The sequence below is a fragment of the Ambystoma mexicanum genome, chromosome 8, assembly GCF_040938575.1.
Source record: "Ambystoma mexicanum isolate Mex_15411 chromosome 8, UKY_AmexF1_1, whole genome shotgun sequence".
Taxonomy (NCBI): domain Eukaryota; kingdom Metazoa; phylum Chordata; class Amphibia; order Caudata; family Ambystomatidae; genus Ambystoma; species Ambystoma mexicanum.
The window spans coordinates 494,312,527-494,324,404 of NC_090929.1; positions in this window are offsets into that span (position 1 = coordinate 494,312,527).

Below are 11,878 nucleotides of genomic sequence, written 5' to 3' on the forward strand. Positions count from 1 at the left end.
GGTGGAATCTTAGGTGTCGCAAATTTTCAGAATCCTTGGCATTGGAATGGGGGCCCGTTGTCTGATTTCACGGTGTATGGTATTCCCCATTCGTTAATTAGTTTGTCGATCACTCCTACCACATGATGGAACGCTGTGGACTCTACTTGCTTTATTATTGGAAATCGGGAGCATTCGTCTATTATGATGAGCAGATGGCCTCCTTCTAGGGGACCATAAAAATCCATAGCTATTTGTTGCCAGGGTCCTTCCAGTAGCGGTACTATTTGCAGGGGTTATGGGGGTGATTTTGTCACTGCTTTCTGACAGGCTAGGCAGTGTGTTAGGGTGTCCTCTACTATCACATCCATGTATGGGAACCACACTTGGTTGCACAGTATTTTCTTTGTGTTTACGATATGTCGGGTCCCCTTGTCTGATATGTTCACCATTGTTTTCCTCGGGCACTTGGGGACTACTAGCCGGTTCCCTTGCAGTAGGATGCCTTGGTCTGTCGTGGCTAGTTCACTTTGTACCGTGGCCATTCTTTCCAATTCTTTCTTGTCCACCCACCTGTTCACAAATATTTCCTTGCAGAGGTCTTTCCACTTGTTCATGTTGGTAAGTCATGCAGCTGTGCTGATGGTGGGATCTGCTCTGCTCTTGTCGGCAAACAGTTCTATGGTAATTGCCGGGTTAAGGGCATTTTCTGAGAGGTACATGACGTCGCTTTCTGCTCCTGGGCCATGGAATATTCAGTCTGGAAGAAGTCTTCCCTTCTGGGTGCCTGGATAGATAGTCTGCTGGGTTGGCATCCCCTCCAGCTTTGTGAATAATGTGGTAGTCATACTCTTGGAGCCTGATGCCCCACCTCTTGATGTGTGGTGGTATTTTTGTTTTGGGGCTGCCAAACCAGGAGATGAGCGCCCGGTGGTCGCTTATGAGAGTGTATCTCCTACCAATGACTAAGTGATGAAACCTTTCACATGGCAACAGAGCTGCTAAGCTTTCCCTCTCAGATTGGGAGTATGCTTGCTCGGTAGGTGACAGGGTCCTGCTGGTGTATGCAATGATTTCTCGCTTGTCTTGTCCTCCGGGGTCGGCCTGGGCTAGTATGGTGCCTTGGTCCGAGAAGATGTGACCAAACAATAGCAGGCTCCTTTTGTTGATGGCACACTTTGGTCCGTTTAGGGTGAGGCCCGCACTGTGTAGGATGTCACATACAGTCCGTAGGGCTTGGTCATGCTGGTCTTGCGTAGTGCCAAAGATCAGGATGTCATCAGTGTAATTAGGGGCGGTAGGTACTAGAGATATCAGACTGTGAGTGGTTTCCTGGAATATTTCCACGACACAGGATATTCCAAAGTTAAGCCGCTTGTAGAGGAAGAGTCCCTCGTGTGTTTACAAACTTGGTAATGGGTCTGGAGGCAGGGTCAATCACCAGCTGATGGTACCCCTGGTTGTGGTCTAGTTTGGAGAACCGGGTGGCCTGGTTTAGTCTAACCATCATGTCCTCTATGTTGGGGCCTGGATGCCTCTACCTCTGAATGGCAGCATTTCGTGTGTGCATGTAGACACAGAGGTATAGTCAACCATTTTCCTTTGGGAGGTCGACCAATGGAGACACCCATGGGGTTGGGGTGCTCACTCTCTCATTAATGTCATTGTCAAGGAGGAGTTGCAGCTCCTCTGTCACTTGAGCCTGCAGGTGGAACCCTGCTCGGTGTGGGTGTTGGGGTATGGGGTTGCCTTTTTGGTCGATGTGAAGTGAAATAACAGCATCTTTGAGCATGACCAACCCCTCAAAGTGCGGGCAACAGAGTCTTGAGTGTCTCAATGGTTATTTCTCTATGTGATATCATGCACAGGGTCTGCTCACCTGGCGAGAGACCCTGAACTACTTCCGATTGGTCGTATTGAATGTCGACCAGTGCAAGATCTCGGGCAGTGTGGTAGCTGAGAAGACATCGTCCTGCGGAGGGGCTTTGAATGACATCTACGGTTGTGGATACTCTCCGACCTTTGTGGCACAGGTCACACTGGAACTGTCCCTTTGACTGGAGAGGGTGTGCTGCACCACATTAAAATATTTGGGCCTGGGACGGGCGTAGTGGGAAAACGTCTTTTATGGCCTGTTATAGGTTCTCATTCTTCTTGGCATACTTGTATCTGCTTTCAGGCCTGATGGGTGTAGGCCTACAATAGTCCACGGCTGCTGCTGCTCCTGGTGCACACCCATTACCTAGACCATCTGTAATGGTCGCTGCAGTCATACTCGGAGGCAGGAGTCAGCTATGACTGCTGAGCATGAAGCTGCTCTGCCTTTTATTGTGTTGGTCACATGGTGGCGCCATTTGACATGGCACAAGCCCTTGACATGGGCTCTGGATACAACATCCCATGCCAAGAGTATAACAACAACGACAAACGTAACACATTAATGTCTCATCTTTAAGTATCGATAAAGGTGCAGGAAGCCAGTTTAAAACATGCCTCATTGCTCACGAACACACAAGATCATACATAAAGCCACAAGGGATAATACATACGTTGGTTATGGGCCCATTTGGAGTACTGGGGGGCAGATGCGCCTATGGGCAACCTTTATTAGTCCAGGACAGGGAGCACCAATGATGTCCCTTTTACTTAGCCCAAATTAAGCCCCCTGGCAGTGCACAGGATCTTAGCTTCCAAAGAACATCATAGGGTGCTGGGCGATAACCCTTCACTTGTTCAACCCCGGGGAGAGTCTCTCCTCCATCCACAAGCAGGCAAAGCCGCACCCGGTATCACCAGGGGCCGCATCTGCTATGTGGATGTTAGTTGACCCATTTGTGCGGGGCTTCAGGTGGCATGTCTGGGCTGCCCCATGTTTACCCTCCCTCAGGCGGGAGATGTTCCTCTTAATGCAGCTGGTGCCACCCCTAACTATTTAACCTAACGCAGCGACGGAGGCTGGCCGGGCCACACTTCCTCTCCCCCAGGCGGGCTGTCAAGTGCAGTATCCAAGCCGCTCCACCCAGCCAGCCGGCTCCCCAGGCAGTTCTCTTCATTGCTGCTGTGGTGGCATAGGCCGCGCAACCCATTCCCTCACCCAGGTGGGGCTCTCCTTGAAGCCACAGTGGCAGTGATACTCCCCACCTGTCCAGGTGAGATGGGATGTCAGGGCTCCGGTTCGGAAGCTCCTCCAGGCGGGAGGTTTAATGAAATACTGCAGAGGTGAACGAGGTGGTAAGATGCAGCATTGGTAGCACACCAGTGCCTCTCCTTGTGGCAGTGGAAGCTCTGCGTCCTCTCTTCCCCAGGTGGGAGGTTATGTTATGTTAAAGGTACTTATATAGCACACTGTCACCAACGGCATTGGTCCCCAGGCGCTCTGGCGGATCTGTAAACCGGAAGGACGGGTAGGGTTAGTCGGGAGGAGGTGAGCAGGAGAGTGGGAGAAGTGATGTGCTGTTGGCAGCTTCAGCTCGGTATACACTGAGGTACTGGGCTTTGGTGCTAGTATTGGATCGGGCAAGACCTCGATGCTGTAGGTGATGTTTATGTGTTGTTGATGCGGTGTGGTAAAGTGCGTGTGGATTGCTGTGAGAGAGATGGTTGTATGGCTTTGTGTGGTTTAAGTATGCAGAAGATTGAGGGTTTGGTTAGCGGGGTCTGTGTCCTGATTCCGGTACTTCTGATTCTGTTAGAGTTATATCCCTGTGGGTTGGGCTGATGCTGGCTCCTCAAGGGCCGCCTCGCTTTGTTGGTGCTGCGCTGACCCCGCTGTATCATAGTGAGTAATTGTTTGGATTGATAGGTGCACCTGACCCTTTCTTCGGGTGTGGGACTGGGTTGGTAATATCTCTATTCTCTTGTTATCTAGTCTGACACTGGTCAGTTGAGGTTTTGAAAGGATCAGGGTCGGAGTGGTGTTGATGTGGCGTTCTAGTGCTTCCGTCTTGGTGAGCCTGTGTATTCAGTCATTTGTTTCCTCCTGTCATGAGTGTCTTTCTGTTGGTTCTTTGCTTTCTGTTGGGTGAACGTCCTTGGGGATGTTCTTTGGTTGTAGTTTTTGTGTGATGGAGTATTGTGCTTCCAGCTGTGTAGTAGGTGGACAGGAGGTCATCATTGTGGGGAAAGGGATCAAACTGTAGGCAGCGGTCACAGGCCGAACCACGTCAGGCTCCCCCAGTGGGATTGACGGATGTTCTCAGTGGCTGTAAAAAGTGCCACCATCTGGCTTCTGCCTGTGAAGCACGGGAACTCGTCGGGGAGGCTGACGGTTGCCGGAACGTCGGTGGCTGTAGGAGAGTCTTGCAGCTCATGCCCTTGAGGCACGCCACCTCGTCGGGCGGCTGATGGTGGCAAGGGCTCTGAGGTCCTAGGAGCCACTCCAGCTCCTCCAAGAGTGAGTTTCACCAGGCGCCTGGGAGGTCATCCTGGCAGGATGCATGGTTGGCCAAGTACGAACTACCCATGTGGGAGTGAGCTTCGCCAAGCGGGTTACGTGGTAGGACTGGCCAAGTCTCTTTATGTTTGGACCCGGCAGGGCGCCGCATCCCACTTTTGTTGCCAGATGTTGTGGCGGCGGGGGGGGTACAGGGTGGCGGGCCCCACTTCTGAAGGGCCCTGCAGGGCAGGCCTTTTGCCCCCACTGTAGTGCTGGAGGATCGCTGCAATCCACGACAGCCTTGGCGGCAGCAGCGCACTGTACAATTTAAGAAAAATGTGTTGCCCCCCCCCTCCCTGTGTGCCCCTGGTCAATGTGGGGGAGAGTGCCAATTTTCTTTGTAACTCCCAATAATCTCAATAGGGTGCTGATACAAAGCATCAGCACCCTACTGTTGTTAAATGTGCCCCGCCGCTGCAGGCGCATTTAATAACAAAAGCCCCCTGCCGTGCCTTCTCCCACTACTCCAGCTCGGGGGAGCCCTTGAAAGACTCCCCAGAGCTGGCATGGTGGGGGGCTAAAGGCACCTTGGGGGCTACGGGGCCCCGGGCGGTCGCCCGGCCCACCCTGCCCCAAGGCCGTCCCTGGCTGCAATCATGCTCGGAGGCCGGAGTCGGATGGTAAATGACTGCTGAGCGGGAAGCCGCTGGGCCCTTTGTTGTGTTGGTCACATGGTGGTGCACCATGTGACATGGAACGAGTTTGTGACAAGAGCTCTGCATACAATACACAATAGAAGCTCAGATCTGGACTGGATGATAGCGAAGGGCACTTACTGGAGAGCCTCGGAACCGGCAACTCTTTCCAAGTTTCTTAAATCATAGATTCGTCCAAAAACAGCTTGATTGCAGATTTTCTTTCCCTTCTAAAAGGAAGCCAGGGCGAGACACCAGGCAATAAATCTGTTCATAAAACCAAAGCTACTGAAAGCCCTGTGCGGGGCATAACTGAGAGTGCACGAGGCTGTCCTTTGAGTGAGTTAGTTCTATAAGTGAGGCTATTATTTGCATTACACTGGTTACAAGCTTGGTGACACCAGTAGTGGATAAACAAGCTATATATACAAAAAAGAATAACGCAGTCCCAGCTTTTAACAGAACACAGAATATCCGCGGTCAGAATTCTGGGCCAGACAAAATAAGCAGTATTTAATTCACCACTGGCTTAGATTACTAACCGCAGAGGCTGAAATGCTACACTTTTATGAAAAAAGAGACCGTCTTGTCCCAATTTTCTCCATGTAATTGTTCTTTGAGGCGCAATGTTCGCAATCCGGAGATGCGTCAAGCGATGAGTAAGTGCCCGAGGAATCTGCGCCCTCCAAGCTGTGGTAGATTTAGGAGGGGGGGACTAGACCACAGGGCAGTCTCCGGGTCTGGTTAGACCTTCGGAGCGTATAGGGCCTAGCAGAAAAATAGTCAAAAAAACAGTTTTCAGTTGTCAGGGCTTGATGTGGTTCGGTCTGCCAGCTCCATCTGTGTAAAAGCCTTAGCCACTCAGGGCCTTTCTATGTTCCATCATCATAGATCCTCATTACCAGGCACGTCATAGTGGAAGTGACATCACACGACCCTTGACCTCTGATGACATCACAAGAAGTGATGTCATTTGACCCCTCCCTGAAGTGACATCATGGGAAGCCATCACACACAACCTTTCACCCCTTGACAAAACAGGAAGTGGCATCACAGAGCATTGTTCCCAAGTTCCCTACAAAAATATGGTTACGATATCACTATAATGTTATATACATTTCATACAAGAATGGATGACCATATGTATCGTTAATATCAGTGTGTGTAGCCCCATAATGCCAAATTACTGTGAATGCAAGCTGGTGTCCAAGGCCAAATGATAATGATGTGTTATTATATAGCACTTACGCTTATGCGCTCTATATAGAACAAATACACATACAATATCACCCAACCTCTGTTGGTACTCATTTATCAACCTCAGAAGGATGAAAGGCTGAGTTGGGCTTGCCGGGATTCGAGCCTGCAACCTGCAGATCAGACACACATCGCAGCAGCGAGTGCTCACCCACTGAACTATCTTACCGGCTATAGCTATCGTACCGGCTATTGTAAAATGAGCAATTACATGTCTGAATGTCCTCAAAGTCAGAAAGCAAATTACACTCTGTAGTGGATACCAGTAAACTGGTAACTGAGATTTAACAGCAGGCCAGTTAATCTGCAAAGTTGGCCACGTGGCAAGCCTGCATGGATCTACTTTTCAAGCTTCAGAGGTTGGCAAAATGCATACCATTGGGAGGGTTCATAACTGTGTATTAAGGAATTTTGAGTACCGCAGGGAAAGCAGCGCCCCCACACGGTATCCCGTTCTCTGGGCACTCGTTACCTCATACATGCAAACAAACATCCTGAACAGCATGCCATGAAGATAGGAAAGATAGACACTTTACAACAAAGCATAAATTGTGGCATAATGAAATTAAGGGCCGCTTTATGTGCTATGATCCAATATTTCTACACTGTACACAAGCTTTTAGACACAAGTATTTTGTCAAGTGGCAGAGGACACCGAGATGGAAAGTCTTGCGATGATCGTAACAGAGACAACGACAGAAAAAAACATTCTATAACTGCAACTTGAGTAAAGCAAAATACACAGTCCAAAATAACAAAGAGCCATATGGCGCTGGCCACAGCCGAAGAGAGTCAATAAAAGAATTTCAAAACTCTTTTTTAGGGGTAGCAAAGGAGACCACAGGGGTCACAGTTGCGACCCCCAAATGACATCCCTGCTCGTTACAAGTAAGGCAGTGAATTTGGAGGTCATGTGAAGGGTCATCTCAGCATAATTATTCAATATTCGCGAGGAATGCCAACACTAGCAGCTGTAAACGGCGCAGATGCATTTTAAACTTATTTTTATAGATGTAAATATATGGAGGAGGATACCTAATTGTAATATCTGAACATAGTAGTGAGACGAACGAACTACCTGACAACCACCTATAAGTGACATATTTTGATTTTGGAAAACTATTTATGGGCACATGGCGGCACCAGTACCTGGAATATTTGTTATTCGTGTGATATGAATGTATTTCCGTAGAAGGTAATCGATAATTATTGAGTACTTGAAAATTGAAGACAACCCTTTGATTAGAAACTCAAGTTTGAATTTACTGCCTTGATAAAGACCCTGGTCAAAACGCGTGTTGGCAAAATATCGGCGGGAGAATATTAACACAAAAAACAAATGCAACCTTCTTCTCCATCACTAGTTTGGAGTGAAAATGAGATCATTCTCGACTGATATTTGATGTATTTTTACAATATAGACTTGAATAATATGTCATATCTATGTTGTGCTTTACACTGACTATTTATATTCTGTGCACACCTAAACATGTTTTATTGTTGACAAAATAGAACCTACCTTATAACTGTATGTGTAATTGACTTTATTAATATTAGAAAGTTAACTTACTATTGAGAGGGACAGTGCTCCCGTTCACTCTTTTTTTTAAATGATCTTCTACATAGACCTTCCAGACTACCTTCTGAACCACAAATTTATAGCCCAAATGTCATAGAAAGACTTGTGTTGAGACTAAAAAGAGCACATCACTTTGGCACTCTCTATGCTGTGACCAAACATAGTGGGGAGCCTGAACAAATCAAGAAGGGCTAAGAAGGATTCTCCCCTGAGGTTACAATGGTGCATTTGTCAGCAGACGTTCTTTAAAAAATGGGTAAAAAGCCATACAATTTGCAATCAGCTTTGTAGGATAGCTCATTGAAAAATCCAATAGCTGCAAGTCACCAGCAGTGCACAGGAGCCTTTTTCAATGCATTTTCATGATGCCTTTTCGCACAATATATGCCAGTAAAAAAACATTTTCATTCTGTCTGTCTACCCATATATTTCCATGCTGGAAGCAACAATCTTTGTCAGCATTTCCATATCAGAACATACTCCTGTTTGCTTTGCACATACAAAGGATATCTGTTTCACTTATGTCTCATTTATGAATCTTTGTACTATGAAAGTTGTTTTGTAACCACAAAGTACACACACATGTACTCTGTAATTTTGGGAAAAGCAAAAGCGTGTATAGGCTATGTGACAATGAATATCTTTCTGACATTTAAACAATTAGTAGTTACGTTTGTCTCTTTACTCATGTATTTGAAGTGATTTAGCTTGGATTGTCTTTTGTGTTGTTGAAAACCTTTCACAACTAAAAGACTATACACTTTGAAGACCGCAGTAATTGATTTAAATTGTCAATACAATTTTGTCACCATAGTGTGCCCTAGTCATGCCCCTTGAATCTTCGATGGACCCTCCTTTTGCTTTGCACATACTGCCATTCATTATACTATAAGAAAACGTATGCATGCTGACTAAGCCTGTATCCCCACGTAAGAACAAATTGCGACTGTCTTTACCAGTAAAAATGTCATGCCACAATAAGAAAACATGTCCAGACTGACTGCACCAATGTAGGCTAGGATGGCCACTTAAGAAAACCTAGAATGTTGGTTTTACCCTTGATGCCCAATAGAAAATGCCATGCTACAGTATTAAAACCTGTCCAGATTGGCTGCATCAATATAGGGCATTATAGCCATGTGAGAACTCTCATCGTTCTGGCTTTACACTTGATGCCAGTAAAAAAAACGCCAGTCAGAAAATATATCCAGACTGGCTGCACCAATGTAGGTCATTCTAGTCGCATAATGGCGCTTATCATGTTGGCTTTACCCTTGATTCCCAGTACAAATGCCAATGTCACAGTAAGAATATATGGCCAGACTGGAAATACCAAAGTAGGCCAGCATAACCACATAATAACACTTATGTCCGCTTTATTCTTGATTGGGGCTTCAACTGGACTGAGAGCAACACAGAGCTCATCCCAACAGCACCAGAGGCACGCATTCCATCTGCCTGAGGTTGATTGCAGAGGTCAGGGGAGCTACGAGAAGCATTCAGAATCGATCCACTGACTGCTCATGTGGCCTCTGACCCCAAAACCAATATCTTTGAGAATTATTTCCACTTCCAATTGGGACTTCAAATGGGCCGACAGAACACAGAGCTCGTCACAACAGCACCATAGGCACTTATTCCGTCTGCCTGAAGCAGCATAGCGGACTCAACATCAGTATGGTTCTACGTCTCGCTCTCTTTATGTTGCACTTTGGGATGCACAATCTGTCTGTAACGAAACTTCCTTTTCCTCTGACTTCCTTCGTTCCGATTCTCCTTCTCTTGAGCTCATTACCCTTACAGAAACCTGGATTTCTCCCTCACACTCTGCAACACATTCTGTCCTGCATAACCCTGCCTACACCTTCACCCACGCTCCACACCCAACTGGTAGCAGTGGCGTTTCTAGGGTAGGTCCAAGGGGGGGGGGGACATGCCTCCCCTACAAAATAATGTGTCTTCCTTTGTCTCTCCCCTACCCCCCCTCCGGCAGCAGGTGTGGGCCTAGGTTGCTGTGCTGGCAGCCTCTCTATGCAGAAAGCCAGCACAGAACAGAAGGGGAATGAAATTCTGATCAACACCATGAGGCTGTTCAACCAGCACTGGCCACCGCTACTCAAAGTGGCTTATTTGGGAGTGGGTGTTGACATGGCCTGAATGGTGTTGGGCTTCTGTTGCAGGGAGTGGGAGGCAGGGGGACTAAATCTCTTCCCCAGGCCGGTTGGACCTTATTCTCGGTCTGAGCTACCAGGAGAATGACTCCCTTCTCCTGGTAATCTTAGAAAAGTCTCTTAAAACTGATGTGAATGACTCCCTTCCCATTTCTTCTCTTCATTCGCCTTCACACCTACAACACCCAACTCTGAGTGTTAGTAGGGTCCTCAACCCTGGCTTCTCTTCTTTTCACTTCCCTGCCAAGTACTGCCATGTGGAAGAAGACTAATATCATTCTCTTGGCTTGGGTCCCAGACTGTAGTTTCTCTTCTTCTTTGTTTGGCCCACTTGGTTCAGTTCCCTGCCAAGTACTGCCACAAGCAAGTTGACTCATATTCTCCTGGGTTGGGTCCCAGACTCTGGTTTCTCTCTTAGTGGGTTTATCCCCACCACTGTTGTGAGGGATTCTCCCTCTTAAGTTTTCTTTATGGTAACTGGGGTCCTTGACCCTTTCCCGGTGTTCAATGGGCTTCGTTTCACCACTGAAATGAGAAGGTTTGTAGGCTTTCTGCCCAAGCCGTGCCATCGAAGCATTATGGTTGCAAAGGGGCATAGGGACAACTGCATGCACCCTCTTGGAAAGCCACCCCATATCCCCTCTGGGTCTCCCATGCTGTCCTTTACCTTGTGTGCTTCGACACATCACCAGGTTTTCCTGGGATGGCAGGGGTTCCATTCGACTTCCTTGGCATTCTGCTTTCCCTCCGGCTGTGCAATGACGTTCCTGGCTACTTTCTTTCCTTTCTCCTCTCGACACTGCTGGGCACGGGTCTGCTCTTACAGACCTCCCAATCATTAGACGCGGTGGACTGCCAGCGTCCTTGGAGTTCTCATCCTCTGGATCAGCGACACAGGTTTGTATATCCCGCGTTCGGAGGCAGCATACCTGCCGTCCTCCACAGCTGCCCGAGACAAGGTGTTTAGTCCATTGTCAATTTGCATACAATGTTGCCAACAGTGCCTGGTCCCTTTTTTTTTTAATTCCTTCTTCTCATTCACTGGTTTCATCTTTATTGCTCTGAAGGGCAAACTCGTCCCAATTCTTGGATTACCTAGGTTCTTGATGTTCTTCATCTCAGTACTTTTAAGAACCTTAAGGTATTCTGCCTTATAACAGTACATGGCTCTACTGTTTACAAAGAGGTTATTAGAGGAAGGAGAGGTTAGAGTATGCAAGGGTGTGATTTTCTTACAAGAGATGTACCCTAAATGGTCGTCCTTCTCCTTGGTGGTAGGGGTGTGAGTCCCTCCACATGAGATCCTCCTGCATTATACAACCACCCCCCCCCCCCCAGGGCGACTATTGGTAGTGGCCTCACTTCCCTGGCCTCATGGCAAAGGGTGCCCCCTCGGGGACAAGTGGTGACATGTAGTGAATCATCAGACTGAACTTTGCCGTGTTTGAGAACCATGGTGTATTTACACATTATCCCAGGCAGGTTGTCGCTTTTAATACCAACTCTGGTCAACCTGAATGTATAGCACACTGCACCATTTGGCCAATAATAAGGTATACTTTGAAGTAGCCTGGAATTTTGGTGGTTTGCAACAAATTCTGTTAGATGCTGGCACTTCCGAGCCGAACACTGTGTATTGTATGATATCCTGACTCAATACTACAACTGCTGTCATTTATACTGACCTCTGATGCATAGTTAGCATTGTACTTACAGTATATGTACTGGTGTCATAAGTATCAGAATATACTCAATTTTCTAATAGTAAATTGCTTGTAAATACTTAGGCCTAATTCACAGAAGTGTTTCACAATGGCGCAAT